This window comes from Cherax quadricarinatus, unplaced genomic scaffold, assembly GCF_038502225.1.
Source record: "Cherax quadricarinatus isolate ZL_2023a unplaced genomic scaffold, ASM3850222v1 Contig979, whole genome shotgun sequence".
NCBI lineage: Eukaryota > Metazoa > Arthropoda > Malacostraca > Decapoda > Parastacidae > Cherax > Cherax quadricarinatus.
This window is the reverse complement of record NW_027196005.1, coordinates 92,408-116,430: the sequence shown is the minus strand read 5'-3', so window position 1 is coordinate 116,430 and position 24,023 is coordinate 92,408. Positions and strand designations below refer to the sequence as shown.

The following is a 24,023-nucleotide window of genomic DNA, read 5'->3' as shown; positions in this document are numbered from 1 at the left end:
GACACCCGAATCTGCATGACAGTGTATATGGTAAACATGAGGAAATTAAAACTTCATCAGCGTACAAAACAAATTCCTTCCACAAAATAGAGCGAAAAACCAACTTCAAAGACCTGGGAGTGATCATGTCGGAGGATCTCACCTTAATGACCATAACATTGTATCAATCGCATCTGCTAGAAAAATGACAGGATGGATAATGAGAACCTTCAAAACTAGGGAGGCCAAGCCCATGATGACACTCTTCAGTTCGCTTGTTCTATCTAGGCTGGAATATTGCTGCACACTAACCACCTTTCAAGGCAGGTGAAATTGCTGACCTAGAAAATGTACAGAGAACCTTCACAGCGCGCATAACGGAGATAAAACACCTCAATTACTGGGAGCGCTTGAGGTTCCTAAACCTGTATTCCCTGGAACGCAGGCGGGAGAGATACATGATTATATACACCTGGAAAATCCTAGAGGGACTAGTACCGAACTTGCACACGAAAATCACTCACTACGAAAGCAAAAGACTTGGCAGACGATGCACCATCCCCCCAATGAAAAGCAGGGGTGTCACTAGCACGTTAAGAGACCATACAATAAGTGTCAGGGGCCCGAGACTGTTCAACTGCCTCCCAGCACACATAAGGGGGATTACCAACAGACCCCTGGCAGTCTTCAAGCTGGCACTGGACAAGCACCTAAAGTCGGTTCCTGACCAGCCGGGCTGTGGCTCGTACGTTGGTTTGCGTGCAGCCAGCAGTAACAGCCTGGTTGATCAGGCTCTGATCCACCAGGAGGCCTGGTCACAGACCGGGCCGCGGGGGCGTTGACCCCCGGAACTCTCTCCAGGTAAACTCTAGGTTGAGGGACTGATTACCTCATTCTCCTCCTGTTCTTCAAGTTTTTCCTACGTATGGACTGATGAAGCCACTGTGTGGCGAAACGTTTCCTCAATAAAGATACCCAAGAGTTGCACATGTGTCTAATTTATCAATGTTTTTATAAAATCTGGAGATGCGGGGTATCGATCCCCGTACCTCTCGCATGCTAAGCGAGCGCTCTACCATCTGAGCTACATCCCCATGATTGGAGGTGCCGGGGATCGAACCCGGGACCTTTCACATGCAAAGCGAACGCTCTACCACTGAGCTACACTCCCTTAGCAATAACAGAGTGCGATTGTCTATTTGTAGTTATTTTGTTGAGCTTTCACATTTTGTGCCTTAATTCTGGGATTCGCATCAACTTCTTGTGTGCTGACTGCTTGTTGACTTATAATGTGATCCACGATCTCTACCTCTTTGAGGTTGTTGAACTATAGTCTTACGCTTCACTAACACCAATTGACTTTTTCGGATTATCCGAAGTCATTTCCACTAGTATGATAATTTTACTAATGAGTATTTATGCCTAAATTAACTTACTAACTTTGCATTCAGTTTTCACGTGTCCTAGTTCTGCTTCTGCTCGTGGTGGTCAGTCTATGTTTACTAAGTTTTTTAGGTACAGGTTCATAGGAGTATAATTATCACATGTAGTAACATGTGTAAATTAGCTAGGATAATTAAAAAAAAAAAGTCAAAGTGACTTATTCCAGTACCTGGAGTCTACCTGGAGGGTATTCAGTATTCCGGGGACCAGCGCCCCCGCGGACCGGTTCATGACTAGGCCTCCTGTGGATCAGGGCACGATCAACAAGGTTGTTACTACTGGTCGCACTTACTCCAACTTACGAACCACAGCCCGGCTGATCCTGGATTGACTTTAGGCATCTGTCCATCTCCCTCTTGAAGACAATCAGGGATCTATTCGTAAGTCCACTTATTGCTGGCAGAAGGCTGTTGAAGAGTATTGTGTGAGGGAAAAGTTCAATAGATAGGAGTAGCGAGGGAGTATATAGTAACAATAGTTTCATTGCCGGCTACTTGTTAAGGTAGGGTCAGTCAAGCTCCCACTATCCCTTCCACTCCTTCTTTCCTCCCCTTCCCCGAAAGGTGACGTGTGGGGCTCCGGTCCAAATAGTAATCACTAGACTCACAGCTCCCAGCACTACTGTAAGAACATGCCTGCCTTGTATTCTAGTGGATTTATTGGTTGAAAGCTTCACTTTTGACCAATAATAAACTTAGTCCTTTCAGTCTTGCTCTAAGTTGACTGTTGTAATAATCACATCTTTTAGGTATTGTACTTATCATAGAGAGTGATTTCTTAAGCAGTGGGTAACCTGTCTATCTTTCCAGCTTGAATGACAGAGAGGGTCACCTGCCAATCAACGAGTAGAATTGATGGAAATGGACTAACGTCCTGAGACATCCCCTTTTTGGATTTAATAACCTGTGCACCTGTATGAAATTGCAGGACGTAACCCCTCATCATTGCAGTGGTAAAGAACCTGCTTTTTTGTTATCGGTATAGAGTACTCACGGCTATACTGTGAAGAACGAACCGGTGGGTTCTCATCAACACCTGCGACACCCCCCCCCCCATCATCGGCAACGGCTACGATTTCAACAACAAGCAGTGTCTGGTGGCCTGGTGGCTAACACTCTCGCTTCACACGGCGAGGGCCTGGGTTCGATTCCCAGCCAGAGTAGAAACATTGGGCGTGTTTCTTTCCACCTGTTGTCTATGTTCCCCATCAGTAAAATGGATACCTAGGTGTTAGTCGACTGGTGTGGGCCGCATCCTGGGACACTGACCTAATTTGCTCGAAATGCCGAGCACAACAAGGGGGTTTCTATGCAGTAGTATGTCATTGTTGTCAGCTAGGTCTGTATACCATGTACATGTACTTGTAGTAAATAAAGATATTATTATTATTATTATTAACACCAGACACCCAAGTTTTATATTAGCGTTGAATTCAGTTATCATTTATATTTTTCGTTTTTCATTTTCTTTAATGTAGGATTAATATTTCATATTTAAGTGTTTTACATTTTATATTTTCCATATAATAAAGTGTTTATGTTTGTCTGTTATTATTTCTTTTTCTATTCATTAATTTTCCTGAGGAGGAGCCAGCCTTGGTAATACTGTCTGAAGTTGTTACAGGGCTGAGTAAGCCTTCACAAGTGGCGACCTTGCCAGGATCAACTCTACTGAATCAAGATTCTACTCTATCTCGAATCTACCATTGGAACTTCAACGCCGCATACCACAGACGGTTACCACCAGCCATGAGTAATCATTCTCTATGGTAGGACTACAGTACTGGTATTTAAAAGATTTGGTGATTGTTATAGTCTCAATTTATTGTAAGTCAAGTCAAGGCAGGAATACTAGTTAATTCTGCCATCTATTTTTGTGTGAGCTTAAAACACTTTGGAGGATTAGACTCTAGGTACCTGAGATTTTCCAGTGACAATTTGTTTCAATGAGCTCTTTATTATATCAAGAGAACTGTCATAGGACACTCTTGATTTGTTGGTGAGAAGATTGGATGGTCAAGTGACCCCATTCTACTTACTGTTTGCTCGGAGCCAGCATAGAATCCTTCGTTTTAATTAATAAATCTTGTATAATTGAAGCATGGATCGAGCCCTCTGGTTTATTTACAGTTTGAGCGGAGCAGGAATTGAACCCTTCGTTTTGGTTAATACCCGTTTCATTTTCCCCTGGTAGTTTAAGTTATTCTTGCAAATATGGAGGAATACCAGTTTTGGATGAACACTGGAAGTAAGTTATGAATAACAGGGAAAAATTTAGAATCTTTCATTAGTGCTAAGATCCAGGAAAGACTTGAGAGAGAATTGAGAGAGAAGAAAGACAGTTAAAAAGGGAAAGAGAAGAGAAAAAGGAGAGAGAGAGAATTGAGAGAGAAATCCAAGAAAGACAGTTAGAAAGAGAGAGAGAAGACAAAAAGGAGCGTGATAGACTTGATCGTGAGGAGAGAGCTAGAGTACGTGAAGAACAAGTTAAAATAAGAGAACTTGAGGAAAGAGCCAAGGATAGAGAAAGTGAGGAACAAGCTAAAATACGTGAGGAACAAGCTAAGATACGTGAGGAACAGGCTAAAATACGAGAACTTGAGGAAAGAGCAAAGGATAGAGAATATGAGTTAAGGGAGAGAGAAAAGGATCACGAGCTCGAACAAGCTCGCCTTGAACTAGAGAATAAAAAGTTAACTTTCTCACAACAGCAATTAGATGAAGGAGTAATGGAACAACGTGCAGTCAGTGCACATATTCCAACACCTAATTTACCTCCCTTCACAGAGGGGGAAGACATAACTTCATACATTATCAGGTTTGAAAATACCGCTACCCTCTGTGAATGGCCTGATGACACCTGGGCTACCAGGTTAGGAATGTTATTTTCTGGTACAGCTTTGAATATCTATGCAACTTTGTCGCAGGATATCATATGTAATTATAACCTACTGAAGAAGGCAATCCTTAAAGCATATAAAAAAACCACTAATTCTTACAGGAAAGATTTCCGGTATGCCACCTTACAGCCTGGCCAGAACTTTCATCAGTTACAGGTAACACTTTCGTTTGTTAGACTTTTGGATAGAGAGTTCAGGAATTGATCACAGTTATAAATCTCTTAGACTTCATGGTTGCTGACCAGTTCCTGACAGCTCTTCCCCACCAGATACGAACATTCATCAGAGAACGTAACCTGATTAAAGCTGAGGAAGTTGCTGAGGCTGCTGACCTGTATGCCGAGGCTCACAATTCCTATAAAGACCTAAAGGGATCGAACCCTAAGGGCAAGGGTTCATCAGACCTTAAGAAATCAAAGCCTCTAGTGGAAAGTAAAATGACTTCTTTTATTCCTGTTTGTCATTTGTGTGGTGTTAAGGGACATAAACGTCCAGATTGTCCTTCTAAGAAGGTCCAAAAAGTTGGAAGATGTTTTAAAGACTGTAATGACCAAGCACCCTTCTGTTCAGGAACAGTTAATGGACTTAATGTATCTACCATTTTACGAGACACTGGATGCACATGTATAGTCATTTCTGATAAGCTGTTCCCTAACCTTAAAGAAACTCATTCCTCTGCTATACTTTCAGACTACTTGGGCCGTACAGACACTTTTCCTACCATCCGTTGTTACATTAGGTCTAAATGGTTCACAGGTTGGTCTGAAGCCGTACTAGCTCCCATCACTTCTTGCTCCGTACTAATAGGTAATGTAAAAGGTGCCATTCTTCCTTCTGAGGTTGACCTTTCATCACCAAAGATGGACATAAGTGTTTCAGATCCTCTTCCTGTAGAATCAGAGAAGCCCCTCGAAAGTTCAGATGAGACAATGTCTCGTGAGATTCATGTGGGATTAAAAACTAGTGATGCTATTCTCGAAATCGAGGTAGTAGGATCACCGGTTCACTTGTTAGATGAAAGTGAAGATATCACCTCCTATACCATAAATGTCTTGACTAGGGCTCAGACCAAAGCCCAGGCTTCTCCTACTGTCCATCCTTTGATTTTCCCTGACTAAGCCTTTAGATATATCGAAGGACTCCTTTGTCAATATACAACGTAATTGCTCCTCTCTGCAGAATTGCCATAATGCCGCTAAACAAAATCAAGTTATCCAAAGAAAAACTTTTCATATAAATTTGAATATATAAAAGGTATCTTGTACAAGTCAGTATTCAAATTAAATTCAGATGAGACAGACTATTCTATCTTAGTTGTTCCAAGTCAATGCAGAGAGACTGTTCTTAAAATGGCTCATGACCTGCCAGTGGCCGGACATTTCTCGCATCGTAAAACCTTAAATAAAATTAGGGAAACCTATTTTTGGCCAAAAATGTCCTCAGATGTCACTACCTATTGTAGCTCGTGTAAAGTTTACCAACTGTCATCCTCCCGAGGTACCAGGCGAGTACCTATGGTGAAAATGCCAGTCTTTACGATACCTTTTGAAAGAGAAGCTATTGACATCGTTGGTCCTTTATCTCTTTCATCTGGGGGACATAGATATATATTAACATTAGTTGATTCTGCTTCGAGCTTCCCTGAAGCCGTTCCTTTAAAAACCATAACTACTACAGAGGTGGCTGAAGCCCTTTTGTCCATCTTCTCCAGAGTGGGCATCCCTAGAGAAATTTTGTCTGACCGTGGGACACAATTCACATCTGACTTAATGCAACATCTATACCAACTTCTGGGAGTGAAGCCTCTCTTCACCACACCCTATCATCCCAGCTGTAATGGGAGGATTGAGCTCCAGCATTCGATTCTAAAGTCAATTTTAAGGAAACTTTGCTCCCTTAAACCTAAGGAGCGGCATCGTTACCTACCCTGTGCTTTGTTTGCCATGAGGGAAGTTCCCAGTGACTCGTTGGGGTTTTCACCTTTTGAACTTCTCTATGGTAGACAGGCCAGAGGCCCACTGTCCATCCTTCATGACTTATGGACTAATGAGGAGGTAAATGCTGAGGTTCAGTCTTCTTACCAGTTTCTCCTTGACCTTAGATCCAAACTTGAGGAGACCTCTGACATAAGTTTCGAAAAACTTAAGTTTGTCAATGGACCAGTACAAAACCTATTTTGATTCCAAAAGTCAGAGGAGAAGTTTTAAAATAGGGGATGAAGTTCTTGTACTTTTGCCGATCAAGTCAAATAAATTATTAGTAGCATGGAAAGGTCCATATAAAGTATTAAAAATTTGTGGGAAAGTTGGCTACCTCATAGAAGTCAAGGGGAAACCTAAACTTTATCATATCAACATCCTTAAGAAATATTACCGAAGAAATTCGGTTAACTGCCTTAATAACTTTGACTTAGTTTTTCCACACGAACTTGATACAACTGAAGAATGTAAAGTGTGCGTAATTGACACCTCTAACTTAGACTATGATGAAGAACTACATGACTTGGTGACTCTTGACCACTCGGACGCAACCAACATTAATATTAATGAATCTTTGGATGACCATAAGAGACATGAACTACTTCAATGTGTGAGTAACTTTTCAGACGTCTTTACTGATATTCCAGGTGTTACCTCCACGGTAGTCCATAAGATTGACTTAGTGACGGACAATCCTATCAAACGGAAATTTTACCCAGTTCCAGTTCACCTTAGGGATGCATTTGACCGAGAGGTAGACAAATTAAAACTAAATGTCATTGAGCCTTCAGTATCTTCATATTGTTCACCAGTAGTCATGGTTAAGAAGGCGGATAATTCATATAGACTTGCTATTGACTTCAGAGGCCTTAATGCTATAACTCAGTGGGATGCTGAGCCTATGCCCTTAATAGATAGCGATCTACACAAAATTTATGACTCTTCCTTCTTTCCAGAGATTGATATTGCGCAGGCATATCATCAAGTAATGTTAGATCCTTCTTCTAAGCAGTACACCGCTTTTCCTACACACCAAGGACTGATGCAATATAGAACTATGCCCTTCGGTTTGGTAACTGCCAGTGCTACCTACGTGAGACTGATGAGAAAGGTCTTGGGTAATATGCCAAATGTTTCAGTTTATTTTGATAACATTTATGTAATGACATCCACACTGTTGCGAATAAGAAATTTTTTAAAGAACTTCAGAATGTGGCCTGTTACCATTTATTTCTTATGCAACAAGATTTTTGGATCCGAGTTATTTAAAGGTATTTTAGAGTCTAGGGGAAATAATTTCAACTGGGAAACTCCATAGAATAATATTCAAATTTATTAAAGTATTTAAATACAATACTTTATCTTCTCTTTGTAGTTAATGTAACTTAATACTTTGTACAATAAATTTACCATATACATTTAGTTCAAAATCATGGAAATGTCACATTAATAAGGAAGTTTAATTATTCTTCCTGTAATTAAGTCTCATTAACATTTACGTCTTTGTCTTAACAAGACTGTAAACTCAAAATACAAAAGGTACAAGATTTAACAAGACCTTTGAATCTGGCCGTAAAGTATCTCTATGGATTACTGAACTGACCAAGAATATAAATATCAAAAGAATCTTTCAGAGCAATGAGGAACAAACTGAGTCAGCTCTAGAGTCCAATTCTCAAAACCATTCAACTGTACACCGTAAGAGCCAATATACAATCAGTTGTCAGGGCTAGAGCAGGGAGCAGACTGACTACTTGCCAGTCTGTTGATGCATCGTCATGTTGGATCATCTGACCCAAACGTCAGCCAGCCGGGCATAAACAATTGAACAATTCACCGGATAGTTCCGAGACTTAAACTCTATATACACAAGAAATCCTACCTAACAATAATAATAAAATAACAGTGATAATAATAACAAAATAGTGATAATAACAATAATAGTGATAATAACGATAATAACGATAATAGTGATAATACCATGGTATTTTTCATATATTAACAGATAATAATATAATGCCGAAAGTCTCTATTTTAGCTATCATTCGCTGCCTGACCACGGTAGAGTGCGGTTGTGCTCTGCACCCCTCTGCTGTTTCAGGCGAGCTACATCAGTTCGTCAACAGCCATTGAGTAGTGAGGACGTGTGCTGCTCATTTTCCAACATGGCGCTGCATAGCAACAGGCGCATCAACACTGTTTGCGTTGAGTTGACCCGTGGGGCTGTCACGGGAGCCACGATGGATTTGTTACTACCGGCGATTATCCGTGATACCTACGGTATCGCAAATGAAGAGATATGTGGTGTAGCACTTAATGGGACGACACGGATTTTCGTTAAAATGACGTCAGCAAATGTCTACGAAGCAGTGGTGGATAAGTATCAAGAGACCATTATAGCCGTCAATTCAGCTGTATCAGTACGTCTTCATGATGTATCAAGATACTACACATGGGTAAAAATCAAGAATGTGCCTTTTGAAGCGACTGATTTTGTTATAAAAGATGAACTACGTAATTATGGTACGGTTCATATGGCCTCTGCAGGTCGGTGGGCCGCTGGACCTTATGCTGGAAGTTTGGAGGGAACATATTCAGTCAAAATGACCTTACGCCATCCCATACCGTCCTATATTATGTTGCAAGCATTTCGAACTCAAGTATATGTAACATATGCGGGGCAACGTCGTACGTGTCGGCTGTGTGGGTCGTATGACCACATAGCGGCACAGTGTGGTAAGCGTCGTGGGAATCTCCAAATATCGCAACAGCAACAATCGGAAGAGGTCGAAGAAGTTGAGGGACGAGAACAGTCTTATGCTAACCCGTCTCGACAACGGTCATCTTGGAGTGAAGAGGTAGAAAAAGCGCAGGAGAATGCTTTGGAGGATGCAAAACAGCAAGAAGAATCACCGTCACTGGACATAAATATAGTATTTGAAGAGACTCTGCCCACTATGGGGGAAGAGGATGTAGCGGCGTCTTTAGTGAAGGCACTGGATGTTTTGTTAGACGAGTCGATCGTCAACCGTGTGGAGGATCCAGGTGCAATTTTGGGATCGGTTGAACATCATGGTGAGGCGACGGATGGAAGCATTGAGTCTAGTGTGTCGCATGGTATGACGGTAAATGTAGCAGAAGTGGAGGTGCATCACGATAGTACTAAAGAAATCCCAATGCAGGTGGAGGGTAGGACGCGAAAGCGAACTGCGACCCCATCAGACTCAGACGACGTGCTTACTCCTGCCCAAAGGCCAGGAAAAAAGTCTTGGGCGGATGTACAGAGGACAGGGAACAGAGAATCCACGAAACAAGGGTTTATCAAGGTGGTTCCCAAAAAAGGGGGGAGGGATAGAGGTGGTGTAAAATGTATAAGTGAAAAGTCTATACCTAGAACGAAAGGAAAACCCCATTAATTGACTTTAAGGTTTTGACAATAAATATTAACGGTTTGAGATCTGAGCGGAAGCGAAAGTGGTTTAATGAATTTTTGGTGCGTCTAGATGTGGATGTGGTATTTATCCAAGAACACAATTACAGAATTGGATATGAGTTAGAAATGGATGGTTATGATGTGTATATGGAATATGCGACGAGGTTAAAAGGAGGCGTCGCCATTCTGGTAAAGGAAAATAGCCCGTTTGTAGTACGCCATAGTGAAAGGGGGGAGGGGAGAGTGATTAGGGTGGATGGTTTATGGGGTAGAGCACACATAAGTTTTGTATGTGTATATGGGCCGGCCGAGGGAGATGTACGACTTAAAACTCATTTTGTACAAGATGTATTAGTATATTATCTACGTAGTTTACCAAATGTAGCGATAATAGGGGGCGACTGGAATTGTGTAATACGACGAAAAGATGTGGAGCCTCGAGGAGCAGGTTGTTGCTTGGGATTCCTGGGAGATTTATTGACGAGTGTGGGTTTAATGGATGTGTGTGGGGGGGGTGGCATGGTGGAGCATACTTTTATTAGACGAGATTATGCGGCGAGATTGGATAGAATGTACGTGTCTAGTGCGGTTACAGTGCGGAGAGTGAATGTGATAAATGTGGTTTTTTCGGATCATAGAGGAGTTGTAATGGATGTAGATATTGAGGGTGTGCCTAGAAGGGGTCCATCTTTTTGGAAATTAAATGTAAAGTTATTGAAGAGGGAGGAAAGTCTTTTGTCTTTTGGGCATATGTGGGAACGCCTTGTGGTTGAAGCACCTGGAGATGTGGATTTGGTTAATTGGTGGGAAACGATAGCCAAAAAGCGAATTAAGGAATATTATATTAGTCAAGGAGTGAGATATAGTCAGTTACAATATGGTTTCCAACGATATTTAGAGGGGCAGTTGCGCGACTGCTATGTACAAGCGAATGCTAATTATCCTGTTATAGAAATTGAAAGAATTAAGGAGCAACTACGAAATTTACAAAACGAAAGGTTTGATGGGGAAAGGCTTAAGGGTGGAATCGAAGAGGTTTTGTGGGGAGATCGGCCGTCGGCGTGTGTGTTGAGGAATCAACACAGACGTCGCAAAGCAATGGAGTTAATGGGGTTGAATGTTCAGGTAGGTATGCAGGGGTATAGAGTGAATCAGGAGTTGACGACGACGGAGGGTATGAGTGGGTATATAGATGCTTGGGTTAAATTGAAAACGCAAAGTGTTGGAATAAGTGAAATTGCATTGCAGTCAATCGGTAGGTTTGTGCAGTGTGAGCTGGAGGAGCATGATCGTTTGATGTTGGGAGGGCCGATAACGGAGTGTGAGACTTGGGAGGCTTTATCTGGGGCGCAATTGGGTAAGGCGCCAGGAATTGATGGGTTGCCCAGCGACTTTTATCTTCAAAATTGGAACGTTTTAAAGGGGTTTTTGGTACGTTTATTCAATATAATGAAGCGGGATGGGGTTTTAGGGGAACAACAAAGGTTGGCTGTGGTCGTCCTAGTTCCTAAAGGCGAGCCATTAACGGTTAAAGATTATCGTGCAATCTCGTTATTATGTGGTGACTATAAAATTTTTGGAAGGATCTTGGCTAACAGAATAAAAAAAGTCCTGGGCAGAGTGATTGACAAGGGACAATATGGGGTGCCGGGCAGGTCTATGTATGAAGGTCACGGTATGATTAGAAGTTTTATTGAAGAAAGAGTAAGATTAGGAAAGGGGGGGGTATTGGCTATAGATTGGGAGGCGGCATATGATAGTGTGGAACGGGAGACGTTATGGAAGATCATGAGATGGCAGGGGTTTGGGGCGGAAATTATATCATGGGCCAAATTAATGTATCAGGAGGCAACCTTGCGTGTGCAGGTGAATGGGAGGTTGGGAGATCGAATTCAGATGGGAAGGGGTTTGCGTCAAGGTTGTCCCCTTTCACAAATTTTTTTTGCTTGTTTTCAAGATCCCTTTTATAGAGGGATAAGGGTTTTATTGGAAGCAAAGGGGATGGGTAATGTAAGGGATGGGGGAGCGGGCATTGTTGGATATGTCGACGATACGACGATTTTGGTGAGAGAAAACATGGATTTGATTCGGGTAGAAACGTTAGTGAAAGTTTTTGAAAAGGCTACTGGCATGACGATCAACATGGGGAAAACAAAGTATATGAATCTTGGAAAAGGGTCACGTGAGGACGGAATGGTTGCTGAAAGGTGGAAAAGGGTGGACCAAATAAAGATATGTGGGATCGTTTATGTAAATGATATCAAGTTAGCACAGCAAATAAATTCCGTGCGTATCGTTGATAGTGTTCTGAAGCGCCTCAGTGGTTTAAGAGCTGCTAATTTAAGTTTGCAACAAAGGGTGATTACAACGAATGTGCTATTATATAGTAAACTATGGCATGTTACGGTAATATTTCCGATACTTCGTTGTGAGTTAAAAAGGCTACAAAAAAGTGTTTTTAGATTCATTTGGGGAACAGGGAGCGAATGGTTAAGTAGAGCGGTTGTCACACTCCCGGTTGGCCGTGGAGGGCTGGGTCTTATAGATGTCGAAAAGAGGATAATAAGTATGTATTTAAAACATAGTTATAAGCGGGAGGGAGGGGTGAAAGGAGACGGTCTTCATAGGATACATCAGGATATGCGACGGTGGTGGGGGGGTAGGGAGTTCATGATAGGTGAGGCAATGTTACGGGTATTTATAAACGTGAGGGATCCTTTACATATTAAATTGAGAAATCTTGATAGGGCAGATGGTAAGGCTTTGGTAGCGGCGGTAGAAGGAGTTTATCCGATGTATGATTGGCGTAATATTTGGGGGCGTTTAAACAAATTGCGTTTAAAACCTAAAGTCAGAGAAGTTATGTATAGATTTTTACATGGAATATTGCCGTCAGGAATGGTTTTATTCTATAAGAGAATACGAGAGGATGGGGAATGCAAGGATTGTGGAGGATTGGCGACTATTTATCATACGGTGTATTTTTGCGATTGTATTGAACTTATAAGGGTTTGGATGGGTAAGGTTTTAAGGTTAGTGGGGGGAGGGGGTTTGCAGGTCTTGAGGGTTTTAAGTTTAGATATAACTGGGGTGAATAAAAGGGTTGAGAATGCGATTGGGTATATGATTACGGATTATATATACATGATGTGGGCTATGAGGGAGGCGGACGTGCGTGCAAGAATTAATGCGTTGGCAGCAACTTTTTATAGGACACAGTGTAGGAATAAAGGGGTGTATGGAGGGAGATGGGAGAGAGATTTTAGTGAGGGTTATCGAAATTTCACATTAAGGGATTTATGGGATTTGCAAAATGGGTAAGGGGACACAACGGGCTATTTTCCTAGACTTGGGTGTGAGCATGGAGTGCTGTTTATAAGGATGTATAATTGAGTTTTGATATCTATGGGCAATATGGTTATTGCCCCGAGGGTTTCAGGAACTAAAAAGTTATCATTTAGAAATGTGTTGTACTACGATTGCATATTATCATTTATCATGCATAAATCATTTCAAGGACTTTATGATGAAAATTTTCAATGACTCAAATATGTTATAGGTGTCTTTAATGATTTTGATTCAAGTGTAATGTTTATAAAAAAAAAAAAAAAAAAAAAAAAAAAAAAAAAAAAAAAAAAGTTTTTCCTAGCATAAGCTACTGGTTCTTATTTTGTTATATTTTATGCTGTGTTACAGTGTGCTTTTCAGTAATATTATATTACATGTAACTACTTGCATCATTTTTTCTTAGTTCCGCTGAGATGTAAAATTTCACATCGTAGTTTTGTTTTGTTATATTGGATGTTTTTATTGTGACTTTTAGTATTATCCCGTTTCCTTCTTTGTATCCTAAATACCTATGTATGTTAAGATCTTGTGATAATCGCCTAAATTAATGTTTGAGTATCGTGGTGCTCTGTTAAGCACCTGAGATCTTAGATTTAGTCTCTCATACGTGTGTGTTGACAGGCAGAAACCTCACCTATGTGTGCTTGTGTATGTGTGTCATTGTGCGTGTTTAGTTTTTTTTTTTTTATATCTCTTCTTTTATTGTACAATCTTTATAATTTCCAGTGTTTGATGTTTTGTATAAGTAACCTTGTTAGAGATGTTCTTTAACAAATAAAACAATATCACTGTAATGTATAGTGTTGAGTGTGAGTGTATATTCACTGTAATATACGGTGTGTTGTGTGTGAGAGTGTATTACCATTGTAATATACAGTGTGTTGGGTGTGTGTGTATTACCACTGTGCAGTATGGTATCAATATTAGGTTTCGGGTTAAGTGAAATTCTAGTGCAGTAAGCTTTTGTCGTGTATCTTTTAATATATTTCTGCTATTTGTATCGCACTGTTTTAAATAAAATATAAAAATACTACTGGTTAACTCAGTAAGAGGAGATGCAACCTGAGAAAAATTAGGACAGAAACGTCGATAATAATCAGTCATTCCAAGGAACCTCTGTATAGACTTTCTATCTTGAGGGATAGGAAACTCGGCAATGGCTCTAACTTTTATATCAACAGGACGTACCTCACCTTGACCTATACAAAAACCGAGGTATTTAATCTTGGCTTGTCCAAACTGACACTTTGCTAAATTTATGGTGAAGTTGTACTTTTCTAACTTCTTAAATAAGGTTTCCAGGCGAATTAAATGTTGCTCCCACTCATTGCTATATATAACAAGATCATCTAGATATGCATCCACTCCTTCTAAATCATTGGTCAGCAGGTTCATCAGGCGCTGAAAGGTAGAGGCCGCGTTACACAACCCGAAGGGCATAACACGATAATTGAATAATCTGCCTTGTATAGTAAATGTGGATATTTCTTGGGCTCGCTGGGTAAGCGGCACTTGGTAATAGCCCCTTAATAAATCCAGGCGGGTGACATAGGCGGCTCCTGATACTCTGTCTATTAGATCATCAATACGGGGTAGTGGGAAACCATCTGGTACCGTGAGAGCATTAACCTTACGATAATCAGTGCACATTCTAGAAGTTCCATCAGGCTTGGGAACTAATATACAGGGCGAGGCCCACGGACTTTTACTCCATTCTATGAGTCCATGGGACAACACAAATTCTACTTCTTTGTTTAATGTTTCCTGTTTGAGTGGACTTGCTCTATAAGGTGACTGTTTGCAAGGCTTTGCTCCTTGTACATCTATGTCGTGAATTCCCAATGTACAACACCTAGGAATGTCATCGAATAAAACCTCATAACGTAATATCAAGTCTTTGATATCTTTTGCATTCTTCAAATCAAGGTCCATAAGAAAGGTATCAAGAGATTGCAATGTCTCTGAATTTTTTAAACGTACTTCTATCGCTTTAGAGATGCTGGGCAGACTTACATTTTCAGTTTCAGCTAAAGGAAGAACTGTCGTAACTGGTACGATACTAGGGTGGTAAGCCTTAAGTTGGTTTATGTGATAAGTACGTTTTGTTTTTCTCTTTCCTGGAATTTGTAGTATATAATTTACCTTATTGAGCCGCTCAATCACTTCCAAAGGACCTTCGTATCTAGGTTGCAGAGCGTGTCCAGGTAAGAATTTCTGTGCCATCACACTGTCACCTGGTTTGAAGAAACGAGAGCGTGTGTGTTTGTCATAACAATGCTTCATCTTGGATTGGGCCTTAGCTAAGTTTTTTGAGGCTAATTACCTCAGTTGTGACAAACGCTTTTGCATTAGAGTTAGAGTTGTTTAAAGCGAGGGTTCTGATTTTCCGGTCCATGAATCTTTTAGTACGGCGAGGGGGCCGTGTACTTGGTGTCCGTAAATTAATTCAAATGGACTGAACCCAGTGCTTTCTTGTTCGCTTTCCCTTAAGGCGAACAAGAGGAATGATATTCCTTCGTCCCAATCTCTGGAAAACTGCTCGCAGTAAGCTCTCATCATTGATTTTAATGTTTGATGAAATCGTTCGAGGGCTCCTTGCGACTGAGGGTGATAAGCAACAGAAAATACGGACTTAATTCCGAGGCGAGATAGCATCACGAAACAATTTAGAGGTAAAATTTGAACCTTGATCGGATTGAATTATTCGGGGAATCCCCACCTGTGAGAAAATTTTTTGCAAAGCTCGAACAATGATGCGAGAATTAATTTTTCTCAAAGGGATAGCCTCTGGATATCGAGTAACGACATCCATAATGGTAAACAGATATTGATTCCCTTGTTTAGTCCTGGGTAACGGACCAACACAATCTATTATCAGGCGTGAGAAGGGCTCACCACTGACGGGAATCGGAATGAGGGGAACTGGTGGAGGTGTGTGCGAAGGTTTGCCGGTCACTTGGCAGACTTGACAACCTTTTAGATAGCTTTCCACAGTCTCCTTCATTCTGGGCCAATGAAAATGCTTGGCTATTTTGCCCAGCGTTTTCTTTACTCCCAAATGTCCTCCCATGGGACTGTGGTGGGCGAAACTAATAGCCAATTCTTTAAAGGTGCTAGGTAGCACTACTAGATGTTTGCTGGTAGCCAGATGATCGTCGGAAGACAAAAGAGACTTTTCCTTTCTCATTAATATACCATTAGCAAGAAAGTAACAATTGTCCAGGTCTTGGGCGTCGTCTTCTGTAATAGCTATCTCTCGTACTTTCTCTAGGGATGAATCAAGGAACTGATCCCTTATTAAATCTTCTTTCGATAGCATTTTAATATCAGAATCTTGAAAAGGGCCGATCATAGAATATTTCAGATTTGAAGATCCGGGTTGCAAGGATCGACTGAATAATAAATCGAGACCTAAATCTTCGCCTTCACTTAGGACTTCAGTTGACAAAGGATTTTGAGGCGCTCTAGACATTGCTCTAGTTATAACATTGAGAGGAAATAAGGTAGGAGCCTCTTTTCGAGCTTCTATTTTTTTTTTTTTATTTTATTTAAAACAACACAATACATTAAATAGATAAAAGAACACAGTATCAGTTCTTACACAAAATTACAAATTTCATTGTCTAAATGAACACAGACGATTAACGTTGTGTTGTCACAAACTGTCCCTCATCCCCTATACATTATATCCCATGTTACTATGTTAAGTTAAGATTACACAAGATGACATAATATTCATCATTATTATTATTATAGCCAAAGATGACCCCAAAACTACAATCTGCATTATTTTTTCCACTTTGTTATTTATATATCCTTCATACAGAATCCTTACAAATGACATAACTGATTCTGTAACACTGTTAATTTTATATTTCCATACACTTGTCACGATTACCGTTAATTTTGATAGATCTGATCCTGACAGAAAAATTTTACTAATCTTCCCCCTTCACCCCGAAGCAAAGAAACTAATATCACCAACAGATTGGGATATATATAAACTTTTACTAGAGTTCATCAAATGTTACATTGCTATTTTGACAATGGAGTGTATCACCACCCCTAAAGAATGTACATTATTATATTTCCCTAATAAAAAAAAACAGAAATTTACTATACATGAGAGTTGTTTAATAACCACTAACTTGTTTATCTGATATATTATGAACTCAGCCATAAAGATAAATTAACCCTAGTCACCAGTTTACTGTACATTGTATCATGTTTTCCTCATAATAACTCCAAACACAGGGAGCTTTCTTATCGTTGAGAAAATTACATTCATACACCACACACTACATTTACACACATGCACCTCCATACCCAGAGCCATTCACACTTGAACACCCAGGTGTTCTTGTGCCATCCCTGCACCAACTAAACGTTGCCCAGGTGTTCTTGTGCCATCCCTGCACCAACTAAACGTTGCACCATTACATTCACACTTGAACACCCAGGTGTTCTTGTGCCATCCCTGCACAACTAAACGTTGAAACATAACTTGAACACCCAGGTTGTGCCATCCCTGCACCAACTAAACGTTGCATTACATTACATGTCTTGTGCCATCCCTGCACCAACTAAACGTTGAACCATTACATTCAACACCCAGGTGTTCTTGTGCCATCCCTGCACCAACTAAACGTTGAACCATTACATTCACACTTGAACACCCAGGTGTTCTTGTGCCATCCCTGCACCAACTAAACGTTGAACCATTACATTCACACTTGAACACCCAGGTGTTCTTGTGCCATCCCTGCACCAACTAAACGTTGAACCATTACATTCACACTTGAACACCCAGGTGTTCTTGTGCCATCCCTGCACCAACTAAACGTTGCACCATTACATTCACACTTGAACACCCAGGTGTTCTTGTGCCATCCCTGCACCAACTAAACGTTGCACCATTACATTCACACAACCATAACACAAAAGTTAAAAAACAAGCTAAGTGAATACAAATTTAAATATTATCTATAAAACTGTGTACACAGAAACAACACAACACTTGTTATTCGTAATTGTTTGTGGCATATATACAAACTTTTACCATCATCCATCAGATGATACATTACTAATTTGACACAGGAGTGTCTCACCACTCCAAAAAAAAAATCACAAATTACTGTACATGAAAGTTTAAGAACCACGAAATCGTTCATCTGATATATTATGATCTAAGCCAGAAAGTTAAATTAACCCTGAACACCATTTTACCTGACATATCTTGATTTCCTCATAATAACGCCACACACCGGGAGCTTTCCTATCTTATAATACATTACTTTTAACACAAACACTACATTCACACACATTCACCTCCATACCCAAAGCAATTCACACGTGCACACAGTTTTACGTGTTCCATTCCTACAACAGCAACCGGAATCAGACTAGTTACCACCCAACCATAATCCATTACACTACATACCATCCACCCTTGTCATTCGCTAAAACCATTCCCATACACGCCACCACCACTGAAAACCCCTGAAAACCCGACTACCAAAGAATACCAGTCCCCTACATGGTTATCACTGTACCAATTGCTGGAGACGACTGACTGTAATCTCTCTGTAGTTCTCTGGAAAACAAGCTCCCCACTGACTCCCATAAATAAGTTTGTTCCTACGAGCAGTCCTGTATATACGCGCTGCAATTGCCTTAATTCGAATCCTACCCCCAGCATCTCTCATTCCCCAGGAAATATACAGAAAATCCACTACCACATACATAATCGCCCTTTTTACCTCCCGTGATACCCCTTTTACCTCTAATGTTAAAGCTCGCAGGGTCTCTACATTACCCCCACCTAACAGACGAAAAACCCTCGCCAACCACATCCGTACCTCCCTCAATTCTTCACAAAAATAAACCGCATGAAATGCCGTTTCCAGCTCACCACACTGACTGCAGGACGGTTCCCTCACCAAACCCATTAAACTCAAAACTGCTTTTGAAGCTAGGATCCCCATCATGAATCTGTATACCAACTCACGTACCCTAGGCATTAACCTGAGCCTCCTGAAGTCTTCCCATATCGTCCCCCAATCATACAATGGATAGACCGATACGCCCTGCAGGATTTCCTTCCTCCCACTCAATGATACCAAACGCCCCACTTTAAGTCGCTCAACATCTTTAACCAATAACAAAACCCTCAGCATATCCTCACATTCAATTAACTCTTTACCTCCCCACCATCTCCGCACATCCCCCATCACCTTCCCCACTCTTACCCCTCTTTCCCCTCCAGCCCTAACGAATGACTGTTTTACATATATCGCTTTCACCCTCGGCCCCAGTGCTAAAAGACCCACACCCCCTCTGCGTACATTCGACATCACCACTTCCTTGCTCAGCCATGCTCTCCCAAAACCCCAAACATAACGTAGAGCACGTCTCTGTATTTCTTGTACGTCCTGTGTTCTCAAAGGATACACTTCCGCTATACCCCAAACCTTACTGTAAACCAGCGAATTAACTATTACCGCCCTCTGCTGTAATGTGACATCTCCCGCCCGTAAACCCCTTAATCTACTCACTACTTTCTCCACTACCCTCTCTGAATTTACCTGCCTAGCCTCCTGCGCATTCGCCATGTATAAAACTCCACAAATCTTCAAATTATCCACCACTGCCCACCCAAACTCCAACCCCAAGCCCCCCCCCACCCAAGCACCCACCTCCAGTAAACACGATTTCGCCCTATTTACTCTCATTCCCGACACCTCCCCAAAAATCCCCAACACCCTCCCCACCATACGCAATTCCTCCACCCCTTCTATCAGGATAGTGGTATCATCCACATACCCCACAATGCCTGAGCGCCCTTCCCTCTCCCCATTTAAAGCTCCCACCCCCTCAACGAGCCCATAGAACGGATGTTGCATGCACGCAAACAGAATTTGTGAAAGAGGGCACCCCTGCCGTAATCCCCTCTCCATTTTAACCAGCCTTCCCAATCTGCCATTAACTTGGACCCGTACCATAGCCGCTGAGTATAGCGTATCAACCCACCTCGCCACTCCCAGTCCAAACCCCAGACGCAACAAACAAGCCCTCAAAAATTTTCTATTCACACAGTCATATGCATTCTCCCAATCAATACCCAAAAGTCCTCCCCCCTCGCAACCCTCCAAAAAGTCCCTTATGCGCCCATGCCCAACTCTCATACTTCGTCCCGGTATACCCATCTGTCCCCTATGTACAACCGCACCAATTACCTTCTTCATCCTATTACCTAATATCTTTGCAAAAATCTTGTAGTCAGAACACATTAGTGAGATAGCTCTATACGCACTTAAAACACTCCCCACTTGCTTTTTCCGAACCAACACCACCACTCCAATACTTTGTGTCTGACTTAGCTTGCCCTCCCGCAGCATACAATTCATGACCTCCACCAGACAAGTCTTAATATGCTCCCAATGAACTCTGTAAAAATCATTTGAAATCCCATCGATGCCCGGCGCTTTTCCAGTACTCATGTTAAACACTGCCTCCTCAACTTCCCCCACACTAATCGCTCCTCCCATCTCCATCCCCTCCACTTCTTTCTGCCCTAACCCCACCCCCCTCCAACACTTCCTCAAAAGCATCGCCCTCCCCCCCCCCCTTTCTCCATTTCTCTCGAAACCAGAAATCAGTATAATTACTCATGCCTTCTGTAGTAGTAAGCACCTGTCCCTTATGATATCCACCCATATCCTCACTCACCTCTAATTGCAAAATAGTTGACTCCTTCTGCCTTACCCTAAAACGTCTTAAAACACTTCCCGAAGGTTTATCCCCCCACAATACAGCCTCCAATCCTGCCCTCACACGCACAGCATCAAATCTGTCATTGTGTATCTCCGCCAGTCTACCTCTAAGTTGCTCCACGGTCCCATACTGCTTCCCCACTTCCTCCTCATAACACTCGTTCAGCTGACATTCCAAATAATTCTGTAACCCATACCTCCACCTGGCCTCTTCCCGTCCCCTATTTTTAAAGAATCCAGCAATACCCGGCTTAGCTCGCTTCTCCCACCATTCCAAGACACACGACCCCACATCCCTTGATCCCCAAAAAGAGTGCCACCAATCCCCAAAAGCCTCACTCACCCCCTCCCCCTTCACAAGTCTCGCATTTAATTTCCAATAACCAGTGTGTATCCTAACCATACCCTCCCAATCAAGATCCGCAATAACCGCCCTGTGGTCCGAAAACCCCACATCGAAGGTCCTAACTCCCAGAACTCTTATTGCCTCCGTAGCATAGAGCCTATCCAGACGTGCAGCATAACCCCTTCGTACAAATGTATACTCAATCCTCCAACCACCCCTCCCCACTACATCTAAAACTCCCACATCCCCCAACACATTGCGTAAAAACCCCAACACACACCCCGCCCCCCTCGGTTCCACATCACCCTGTCGTATGACACAATTCCAATCTCCTCCTATCACAGTAACTAAAGGCAATCCCCTCAAATAAAAAAGCAAAACATCCCTCACGAAAGTTACCTTAACTGCTGCATTTCCATCCGCCGGCATGTATACTCCTATAAAACAAACCCTTGTCTCACCCCACTCTCCCTCTACCCGCACCACCCTTCCACCCCCACCCTCCTCCCACCCCAACACACGCAAGGGACTGGTTTCCTTCACAGCCACAGCAACCCCCCCTTTTAACCTCACCGATCCACTCACATATAACTTATAACCCTTCAAGCGCAACTCACATCCAAACTTGTAATTATGCTCCTGTATGAAACATATATCCACATCAAATCTCCTTAAAAACCATTCCATCCACACTCTCTTAATCTCAGCTCTCAGGCCGTTAACATTAATGGTGACCACCTTGAATTATTACAATAAAGGCGGCTTTCCCCGCCGCTTTTGAAGGTTGCTTGAAAGACGTGGTTGTTGACTATAGCCACGTTTGTCACTTGGTCTATCCAGACCTCCGTTTCCCCCCTTTTCCTTCGACCCTTGCAGCACCACAGAACCGGTGCCACCATTCCCCGGTAGCTCTAGCCCAGTCTTCCAAGGTTTCTTTCCAGATCTCTGCCCTGGCGTTAAGACATCTTCCATATCAGACGTCCCAGCTGCTCGCTTACGTGTGCCACCTCCACACGTTGCCTCAGCATCCATGTCCTCCTGGTGCACCTCAACCTCCACCGTGTGCTGCTTACTCTCGTTGCACAAGGTGTTCTCACACTTTTGTGCAGCTGCTACCCCCTCCAATACCCTCCCGTCCTTCTCCCCTTCCTGACTGTCTTCCACCTCCCCCAAGAAGTCTTTCAAGACCTCGTCCAACAGACCATCCTGTTGTAAGTCACTTCTGTCAACAGTCTCATCCGTAGATGGTCGCTCAGACACAGTTCCCACAGGTAACGTGTCGCACGCTCCCATCTCCGACTCCGCTCTGTCTACTTCTTCACTCCAACTTCCAGACGCCTGTCTTGCAGCTTCACCTGTCGCAGGTGCCAAGGAGAGCAGCTGTCGTTCCACAGTTGTTGGCACCTGTTCCCTCCGTCCCTGCCTTTGATGACATTGGGCCGCCATATGGTCATAAGACCCGCACAGCCTACATGTCCGACGCTGTCCTGCATAATATACATAAACCTGTGTTCTGAACTCTTCCATCAGAACGTACGATGGTATAGGTTGTCTCAATGTCATCTTCAATGTGAAAGACCCCTCTGGCAGCCCCATATAAGGCCCATCCTTCCACACTCCCAACTGTGCCGAATGGATCTTGCCATACCTACGGAATACCTCCACAACATCATATTCCAAGGCCTCAAAGGGGACATTTCTCACCTTTACCCACGTTACATAGCTTGATACGTCATGTAGGCAGACCTCCACTGCAGAATTAACGGTCATCCTCTTTTCTTGAAACGCGTCGACTATGCTGGCGTAAAACCCAGCACTCTTGAACTTGATGAAGATCCTGTACACTCCATTCACTGCTACACCATACAACTCTTCGTTCGGTATGCCATACACATCGCGGATAATACTTGGCAGAAGCACCTGCATTGTAGAACTACTCAGGGCACCACGTACCAGCACCACACAGACAGTATTCACCCTGCGTCCATGTCTGTCCGCCATTTTGATTGCTCAAAACAGGTAAACTGCGCAGAAAATCAACTGAATCGGGAGCGCCTGCGCAGCACGTCCACTCGGCCCGGAAGCGAAGAGGACAATGTTCCTTACAAGCCCTTTCTTATTACAATAAGAGCAGTTCAACTCACTGTTATGCCTTAGTGGTTTTGAACTTTTTCTAGAGTTAGATCTAAATTTATTATTAATGGGCGTGGAGGCATCATAGGAGGTCTGGTAAGGATTCTGTATGCGACGCATCTCTAAGATTGGATCGTCCTTTCTTAGGGGCATATTTAGTCACCGTTTCCTTACTTTTTGTTTCGCCAATCAATTGTTGAGATTTTTCATAATTATCGGCGAGCGAGGCCGTTTCTAGTATATTTACTATGGGGCAACTAATCAAATACCTATGCAAGTCTTCTGGTAAATTATTATAGAAATCCTCATGCAGGATCAATTGGGAAAGACTTTCCATAGATTTACAGTTAGAAGCTCTACACCATCTCTCAAAAGCGATTTTCTTTTCACGTGCAAAATCTACATACGACTGAGTTGGCTGGCGTTTTAATGCTCTAAAGGTTTTTTGATAACTTACTGGGAGGAGATCATAAGCCTTTAGGATAGCCTTCTTAACGGAATCATAATCCACATATTTCTCAAAAGGTAACGTAGCCGTACAACTTTGAGCTTTACCAGACAACGAAGTATGTAATAAGGTTGTCCAGTGTTGTCGGGGCCAGCTCATAGCACGTGCTTGATTCTCAAAGACTTCGAAATAAGTATCTAAATCTCCGTCATTAAATCTTGGAACCACAGATGCAGCTTTTTG

General features: G+C 42.2%; 2 non-coding genes across 2 annotated transcripts; both read right to left on the bottom strand.

Annotated features, from left to right (window-relative positions):
• Positions 1-1,000: 1,000 nt before the first annotated feature.
• Positions 1,001-1,073, bottom strand: TRNAA-AGC (transfer RNA alanine (anticodon AGC)). The gene has a single exon. It is a non-coding gene; the product is annotated as a tRNA-Ala (tRNA).
• Positions 1,074-1,078: 5 nt separating this feature from the next.
• Positions 1,079-1,150, bottom strand: TRNAA-UGC (transfer RNA alanine (anticodon UGC)). Its single transcript has one exon. It is a non-coding gene; the product is annotated as a tRNA-Ala (tRNA).
• Between the last annotated feature and the right edge of the window lie 22,873 nt (positions 1,151-24,023).